This window comes from Brienomyrus brachyistius, chromosome 4 (assembly GCF_023856365.1).
Source record: "Brienomyrus brachyistius isolate T26 chromosome 4, BBRACH_0.4, whole genome shotgun sequence".
NCBI classification, from domain to species: domain Eukaryota; kingdom Metazoa; phylum Chordata; class Actinopteri; order Osteoglossiformes; family Mormyridae; genus Brienomyrus; species Brienomyrus brachyistius.
Window position 1 is genome coordinate 32,024,564 of NC_064536.1, and position 9,205 is coordinate 32,033,768.

A 9,205-nucleotide genomic window follows, 5' to 3' on the forward strand; every position below is an offset into this window, starting at 1 on the left:
TTTTCCGCCATCAGATCCCTCGAGGAAGGCGTGAGGTAGGAGGCTGTGAACAGAGCTGCGTGGCATGAGCTGGAAGACCACGAGCTGAGCCGCGTGGCATGAGCAATGTGGCTCTGAGCTGAGCCGCGTGGCGCGAGCGAGGAGGCCGCAGGCTGAGCTGCGTGTCGCGAGCTAGGAAGCCGTGAGCTGAGAGGCCACGAGCTGAGCCACGTTCCGCAAGCTGGGATGCCCCAAGCTGAGCCGCGTCCTGTGAGCTAGGAGGCAGCGAGCTGAGCCATGACCGATGAGCTAGGAAACCGTGGTCTGAGCTGTGTCCCGCAAGCTAAGAGGCCGCAAACATTGCTTAAATCGTAGTCTAAAGCATCCAAAAATTTCTCATCCTCTCCTGCCATCTGTAGCCAGACCCAGTCAATATCGGACACTACTAAATATTTTCTCGAAATGAAAGACTCCTCGGACTCCTTTCTAAGAAAGCGATATTTAGAGAATTTTGTGCCTAGAAACCCAGCTAAAATAAAATAATACAATCTCTGGAGGGCAATTTTTTCCGCCATCAGATCACTCGAGGAAGGCGTGAGGTAGGAGGCTGTGAACAGAGCTGCGTGGCATGAGCTGGAAGACCACGAGCTGAGCCGCGTAGCATGAGCAATGAGGCTCTGAGCTGAGCCGCGTGGCGCGAGCGAGGAGGCTGCAGGCTGAGCTGCGTGTCGTGAGCTAGGAAGCCGTGAGCTGAGAGGCCACGAGCTGAGCCGCGTTCCGCAAGCTGGGATGCCCCAAGCTGAGCCGCGTCCTGTGAGCTAGGAGGCAGCGAGCTGAGCCATGACCGATGAGCTAGGAAGCCGTGGTCTGAGCTGTGTCCCGCAAGCTAAGAGGCCTCAAACATTGCTTAAATCGTAGTCTAAAGCATCCAACAATTTGTCATCCTCTCCTGCCATCTGTAGCCAGACCCAGTCAATATCGGACACTAATAAATATTTTCTCGAAATAGAAGACTCTTCGGACTCCTTTTTAAGAAAGCGATATTTAGAGAATTTTGTTCCGAGAAACCCAGCTAAAATAAAATAATACAATCTCTGGAGGGCAATTTTTTCCGCCATCAGATCCCTCGAGGAAGGCGTGAGGTAGGAGGCTGAGAACAGAGCTGCGTGGCATGAGCTGGAAGACCACGAGCTGAGCCGCGTGGCATGAGCAATGAGGCTCTGAGCTGAGCCGCGTGGCGCGAGCGAGGAGGCCGCAGGCTGAGCTGTGTGTCGCGAGCTAGGAAGCCGTGAGCTGAGAGGCCACGAGCTGAGCCGCGTTCCGCAAGCTGGGATGCCCCAAGCTGAGCCGCGTCCTGTGAGCTAGGAGGCAGCGAGCTGAGCCATGACCGATGAGCTAGGAAGCCGTGGTCTGAGCCGTGTCCCGCAAGCTAAGAGGCCTCAAACATTGCTGAAATCGTAGTCTAAAGCATCCAACAATTTGTCATCCTCTCCTGCCATCTGTAGCCAGACCCAGTCAATATCGGACACTACTAAATATTTTCTCGAAATGAAAGACTCCTCGGACTCCTTTCTAAGAAAGCGATATTTAGAGAATTTTGTGCCTAGAAACCCAGCTAAAATAAAATAATACAATCTCTGGAGGGCAATTTTTTCCGCCATCAGATCACTCGAGGAAGGCGTGAGGTAGGAGGCTGTGAACAGAGCTGCGTGGCATGAGCTGGAAGACCACGAGCTGAGCCGCGTGGCATGAGCAATGTGGCTCTGAGCTGAGCCGCGTGGCGCGAGCGAGGAGGCCGCAGGCTGAGCTGCGTGTCGCGAGCTAGGAAGCCGTGAGCTGAGAGGCCACGAGCTGAGCCACGTTCCGCAAGCTGGGATGCCCCAAGCTGAGCCGCGTCCTGTGAGCTCGGAGGCAGCGAGCTGAGCCATGACCGATGAGCTAGGAAACCGTGGTCTGAGCTGTGTCCCGCAAGCTAAGAGGCCGCAAACATTGCTTAAATCGTAGTCTAAAGCATCCAACAATTTGTCATCCTCTCCTGCCATCTGTAGCCAGACCCAGTCAATATCGGACACTAATAAATATTTTCTCGAAATAAAAGACTCCTCGGACTCCTTTTTAAGAAAGCGATATTTAGAGAATTTTGTTCCGAGAAACCCAGCTAAAATAAAATAATACAATCTTTGGAGGGCAATTTTTTCCGCCATCAGATCCCTCGAGGAAGGCGTGAGGTAGGAGGCTGTGAACAGAGCTGCGTGGCATGAGCTGGAAGAGCACGAGCTGAGCCGCGTGGCATGAGCAATGAGGCTCTGAGCTGAGCCGCGTGGCGCGAGCGAGGAGGCCGCAGGCTGAGCTGCGTGTCGCGAGCTAGGAAGCCGTGAGCTGAGAGGCCACGAGCTGAGCCACGTTCTGCAAGCTGGGATGCCCCAAGCTGAGCCGCGTCCTGTGAGCTAGGAGGCAGTGAGCTGAGCCATGACCGATGAGCTAGGAAGCCGTGGTCTGAGCTGTGTCCCGCAAGCTAAGAGGCCGCAAACATTGCTTAAATCGTAGTCTAAAGCATCCAAAAATTTCTCATCCTCTCCTGCCATCTGTAGCCAGACCCAGTCAATATCGGACACTACTAAATATTTTCTCGAAATGAAAGACTCCTCGGACTCCTTTCTAAGAAAGCGATATTTAGAGAATTTTGTGCCTAGAAACCCAGCTAAAATAAAATAATACAATCTCTGGAGGGCAATTTTTTCCGCCATCAGATCACTCGAGGAAGGCGTGAGGTAGGAGGCTGTGAACAGAGCTGCGTGGCATGAGCTGGAAGACCACGAGCTGAGCCGCGTAGCATGAGCAATGAGGCTCTGAGCTGAGCCGCGTGGCGCGAGCGAGGAGGCTGCAGGCTGAGCTGCGTGTCGTGAGCTAGGAAGCCGTGAGCTGAGAGGCCACGAGCTGAGCCGCGTTCCGCAAGCTGGGATGCCCCAAGCTGAGCCGCGTCCTGTGAGCTAGGAGGCAGTGAGCTGAGCCATGACCGATGAGCTAGGAAGCCGTGGTCTGAGCTGTGTCCCGCAAGCTAAGAGGCCTCAAACATTGCTTAAATCGTAGTCTAAAGCATCCAACAATTTGTCATCCTCTCCTGCCATCTGTAGCCAGACCCAGTCAATATCGGACACTAATAAATATTTTCTCGAAATAGAAGACTCCTCGGACTCCTTTTTAAGAAAGCGATATTTAGAGAATTTTGTTCCGAGAAACCCAGCTAAAATAAAATAATACAATCTCTGGAGGGCAATTTTTTCCGCCATCAGATCCCTCGAGGAAGGCGTGAGGTAGGAGGCTGAGAACAGAGCTGCGTGGCATGAGCTGGAAGACCACGAGCTGAGCCGCGTGGCATGAGCAATGAGGCTCTGAGCTGAGCCGCGTGGCGCGAGCGAGGAGGCCGCAGGCTGAGCTGTGTGTCGCGAGCTAGGAAGCCGTGAGCTGAGAGGCCACGAGCTGAGCCGCGTTCCGCAAGCTGGGATGCCCCAAGCTGAGCCGCGTCCTGTGAGCTAGGAGGCAGCGAGCTGAGCCATGACCGATGAGCTAGGAAGCCGTGGTCTGAGCCGTGTCCCGCAAGCTAAGAGGCCTCAAACATTGCTGAAATCGTAGTCTAAAGCATCCAACAATTTGTCATCCTCTCCTGCCATCTGTAGCCAGACCCAGTCAATATCGGACACTACTAAATATTTTCTCGAAATGAAAGACTCCTCGGACTCCTTTTTAAGAAAGCGATATTTAGAGAATTTTGTTCCGAGAAACCCAGCTAAAATAAAATAATACAATCTCTGGAGGGCAATTTTTTCCGCCATCAGATCCCTCGAGGAAGGCGTGAGGTAGGAGGCTGAGAACAGAGCTGCGTGGCATGAGCTGGAAGACCACGAGCTGAGCCGCGTGGCATGAGCAATGAGGCTCTGAGCTGAGCCGCGTGGCGCGAGCGAGGAGGCCGCAGGCTGAGCTGTGTGTCGCGAGCTAGGAAGCCGTGAGCTGAGAGGCCACGAGCTGAGCCGCGTTCCGCAAGCTGGGATGCCCCAAGCTGAGCCGCGTCCTGTGAGCTAGGAGGCAGCGAGCTGAGCCATGACCGATGAGCTAGGAAGCCGTGGTCTGTGCCGTGTCCCGCAAGCTAAGAGGCCTCAAACATTGCTGAAATCGTAGTCTAAAGCATCCAACAATTTGTCATCCTCTCCTGCCATCTGTAGCCAGACCCAGTCAATATCGGACACTACTAAATATTTTCTCGAAATGAAAGACTCCTCGGACTCCTTTCTAAGAAAGCGATATTTAGAGAATTTTGTGCCTAGAAACCCAGCTAAAATAAAATAATACAATCTCTGGAGGGCAATTTTTTCTGCCATCAGATCCCTCGAGGAAGGCGTGAGGTAGGAGGCTGTGAATAGAGCTGCGTGGCATGAGCTGGAAGACCACGAGCTGAGCCGCGTGGCATGAGCAATGTGGCTCTGAGCTGAGCCGCGTGGCGCGAGCGAGGAGGCCGCAGGCTGAGCTGCGTGTCGTGAGCTAGGAAGCCGTGAGCTGAGAGGCCACGAGCTGAGCCACGTTCCGCAAGCTGGGATGCCCCAAGCTGAGCCGCGTCCTGTGAGCTAGGAGGCAGCGAGCTGAGCCATGACCGATGAGCTAGGAAGCCGTGGTCTGAGCTGTGTCCCGCAAGCTAAGAGGCCGCAAACATTGCTTAAATCGCAGTCTAAAGCATCCAACAATTTGTCATCCTCTCCTGCCATCTGTAGCCAGACCCAGTCAATATCGGACACTAATAAATATTTTCTCGAAATAAAAGACTCCTCGGACTACTTTTTAAGAAAGCGATATTTAGAGAATTTTGTTCCGAGAAACCCAGCTAAAATAAAATAATACAATCTTTGGAGGGCAATTTTTTCCGCCATCAGATCCCTCGAGGAAGGCGTGAGGTAGGAGGCTGTGAACAGAGCTGCGTGGCATGAGCTGGAAGACCACGAGCTGAGCCGCGTGGCATGAGCAATGAGGCTCTGAGCTGAGCCGCGTGGCGTGAGCGAGGAGGCTGCAGGCTGAGCTGCGTGTCGTGAGCTAGGAAGCCGTGAGCTGAGAGGCCACGAGCTGAGCCGCGTTCCGCAAGCTGGGATGCCCCAAGCTGAGCCGCGTCCTGTGAGCTAGGAGGCAGCGAGCTGAGCCATGACCGATGAGCTAGGAAGCCGTGGTCTGAGCTGTGTCCCGCAAGCTAAGAGGCCTCAAACATTGCTTAAATCGTAGTCTAAAGCATCCAACAATTTGTCATCCTCTCCTGCCATCTGTAGCCAGACCCAGTCAATATCGGACACTAATAAATATTTTCTCGAAATAGAAGACTCCTCGGACTCCTTTTTAAGAAAGCGATATTTAGAGAATTTTGTTCCGAGAAACCCAGCTAAAATAAAATAATACAATCTCTGGAGGGCAATTTTTTCCGCCATCAGATCCCTCGAGGAAGGCGTGAGGTAGGAGGCTGAGAACAGAGCTGCGTGGCATGAGCTGGAAGACCACGAGCTGAGCCGCGTGGCATGAGCAATGAGGCTCTGAGCTGAGCCGCGTGGCGCGAGCGAGGAGGCCGCAGGCTGAGCTGTGTGTCGCGAGCTAGGAAGCCGTGAGCTGAGAGGCCACGAGCTGAGCCGCGTTCCGCAAGCTGGGATGCCCCAAGCTGAGCCGCGTCCTGTGAGCTAGGAGGCAGCGAGCTGAGCCATGACCGATGAGCTAGGAAGCCGTGGTCTGAGCCGTGTCCCGCAAGCTAAGAGGCCTCAAACATTGCTGAAATCGTAGTCTAAAGCATCCAACAATTTGTCATCCTCTCCTGCCATCTGTAGCCAGACCCAGTCAATATCGGACACTACTAAATATTTTCTCGAAATGAAAGACTCCTCGGACTCCTTTTTAAGAAAGCGATATTTAGAGAATTTTGTTCCGAGAAACCCAGCTAAAATAAAATAATACAATCTCTGGAGGGCAATTTTTTCCGCCATCAGATCCCTCGAGGAAGGCGTGAGGTAGGAGGCTGAGAACAGAGCTGCGTGGCATGAGCTGGAAGACCACGAGCTGAGCCGCGTGGCATGAGCAATGAGGCTCTGAGCTGAGCCGCGTGGCGCGAGCGAGGAGGCCGCAGGCTGAGCTGTGTGTCGCGAGCTAGGAAGCCGTGAGCTGAGAGGCCACGAGCTGAGCCGCGTTCCGCAAGCTGGGATGCCCCAAGCTGAGCCGCGTCCTGTGAGCTAGGAGGCAGCGAGCTGAGCCATGACCGATGAGCTAGGAAGCCGTGGTCTGAGCCGTGTCCCGCAAGCTAAGAGGCCTCAAACATTGCTGAAATCGTAGTCTAAAGCATCCAACAATTTGTCATCCTCTCCTGCCATCTGTAGCCAGACCCAGTCAATATCGGACACTACTAAATATTTTCTCGAAATGAAAGACTCCTCGGACTCCTTTCTAAGAAAGCGATATTTAGAGAATTTTGTGCCTAGAAACCCAGCTAAAATAAAATAATACAATCTCTGGAGGGCAATTTTTTCCGCCATCAGATCACTCGAGGAAGGCGTGAGGTAGGAGGCTGTGAATAGAGCTGCGTGGCATGAGCTGGAAGACCACGAGCTGAGCCGCGTGGCATGAGCAATGTGGCTCTGAGCTGAGCCGCGTGGCGCGAGCGAGGAGGCCGCAGGCTGAGCTGCGTGTCGTGAGCTAGGAAGCCGTGAGCTGAGAGGCCACGAGCTGAGCCACGTTCCGCAAGCTGGGATGCCCCAAGCTGAGCCGCGTCCTGTGAGCTAGGAGGCAGCGAGCTGAGCCATGACCGATGAGCTAGGAAGCCGTGGTCTGAGCTGTGTCCCGCAAGCTAAGAGGCCGCAAACATTGCTTAAATCGCAGTCTAAAGCATCCAACAATTTGTCATCCTCTCCTGCCATCTGTAGCCAGACCCAGTCAATATCGGACACTAATAAATATTTTCTCGAAATAAAAGACTCCTCGGACTCCTTTTTAAGAAAGCGATATTTAGAGAATTTTGTTCCGAGAAACCCAGCTAAAATAAAATAATACAATCTTTGGAGGGCAATTTTTTCCGCCATCAGATCCCTCGAGGAAGGCGTGAGGTAGGAGGCTGTGAACAGAGCTGCGTGGCATGAGCTGGAAGACCACGAGCTGAGCCGCGTGGCATGAGCAATGAGGCTCTGAGCTGAGCCGCGTGGCGCGAGCGAGGAGGCCGCAGGCTGAGCTGCGTGTCGCGAGCTAGGAAGCCGTGAGCTGAGAGGCCACGAGCTGAGCCACGTTCCGCAAGCTGGGATGCCCCAAGCTGAGCCGCGTCCTGTGAGCTAGGAGGCAGTGAGCTGAGCCATGACCGATGAGCTAGGAAGCCGTGGTCTGAGCTGTGTCCCGCAAGCTAAGAGGCCGCAAACATTGCTTAAATCGTAGTCTCAAGCATCCAAAAATTTCTCATCCTCTCCTGCCATCTGTAGCCAGACCCAGTCAATATCGGACACTACTAAATATTTTCTCGAAATGAAAGACTCCTAGGACTCCTTTCTAAGAAAGCGATATTTAGAGAATTTTGTGCCTAGAAACCCAGCTAAAATAAAATAATACAATCTCTGGAGGGCAATTTTTTCCGCCATCAGATCACTCGAGGAAGGCGTGAGGTAGGAGGCTGTGAACAGAGCTGCGTGGCATGAGCTGGAAGACCACGAGCTGAGCCGCGTAGCATGAGCAATGAGGCTCTGAGCTGAGCCGCGTGGCGCGAGCGAGGAGGCCGCAGGCTGAGCTGCGTGTCGTGAGCTAGGAAGCCGTGAGCTGAGAGGCCACGAGCTGAGCCGCGTTCCGCAAGCTGGGATGCCCCAAGCTGAGCCGCGTCCTGTGAGCTAGGAGGCAGCGAGCTGAGCCATGACCGATGAGCTAGGAAGCCGTGGTCTGAGCTGTGTCCCGCAAGCTAAGAGGCCTCAAACATTGCTTAAATCGTAGTCTAAAGCATCCAACAATTTGTCATCCTCTCCTGCCATCTGTAGCCAGACCCAGTCAATATCGGACACTAATAAATATTTTCTCGAAATAAAAGACTCCTCGGACTCCTTTTTAAGAAAGCGATATTTAGAGAATTTTGTGCCTAGAAACCCAGCTAAAATAAAATAATACAATCTCTGGAGGGCAATTTTTTCCGCCATCAGATCACTCGAGGAAGGCGTGAGGTAGGAGGCTGTGAACAGAGCTGCGTGGCATGAGCTGGAAGACCACGAGCTGAGCCGCGTGGCATGAGCAATGTGGCTCTGAGCTGAGCCGCGTGGCGCGAGCGAGGAGGCCGCAGGCTGAGCTGCGTGTCGCGAGCTAGGAAGCCGTGAGCTGAGAGGCCACGAGCTGAGCCACGTTCCGCAAGCTGGGATGCCCCAAGCTGAGCCGCGTCCTGTGAGCTAGGAGGCAGCGAGCTGAGCCATGACCGATGAGCTAGGAAACCGTGGTCTGAGCTGTGTCCCGCAAGCTAAGAGGCCGCAAACATTGCTTAAATCGTAGTCTAAAGCATCCAACAATTTGTCATCCTCTCCTGCCATCTGTAGCCAGACCCAGTCAATATCGGACACTAATAAATATTTTCTCGAAATAAAAGACTCCTCGGACTCCTTTTTAAGAAAGCGATATTTAGAGAATTTTGTTCCGAGAAACCCAGCTAAAATAAAATAATACAATCTTTGGAGGGCAATTTTTTCCGCCATCAGATCCCTCGAGGAAGGCGTGAGGTAGGAGGCTGTGAACAGAGCTGCGTGGCATGAGCTGGAAGACCACGAGCTGAGCCGCGTGGCATGAGCAATGAGGCTCTGAGCTGAGCCGCGTGGCGCGAGCGAGGAGGCCGCAGGCTGAGCTGCGTGTCGCGAGCTAGGAAGCCGTGAGCTGAGAGGCCACGAGCTGAGCCACGTTCCGCAAGCTGGGATGCCCCAAGCTGAGCCGCGTCCTGTGAGCTAGGAGGCAGTGAGCTGAGCCATGACCGATGAGCTAGGAAGCCGTGGTCTGAGCTGTGTCCCGCAAGCTAAGAGGCCTCAAACATTGCTTAAATCGTAGTCTAAAGCATCCAACAATTTGTCATCCTCTCCTGCCATCTGTAGCCAGACCCAGTCAATATCGGACACTAATAAATATTTTCTCGAAATAGAAGACTCCTCGGACTCCTTTTTAAGAAAGCGATATTTAGAGAATTTTGTTCCGAGAAACCCAGCTAAAATAA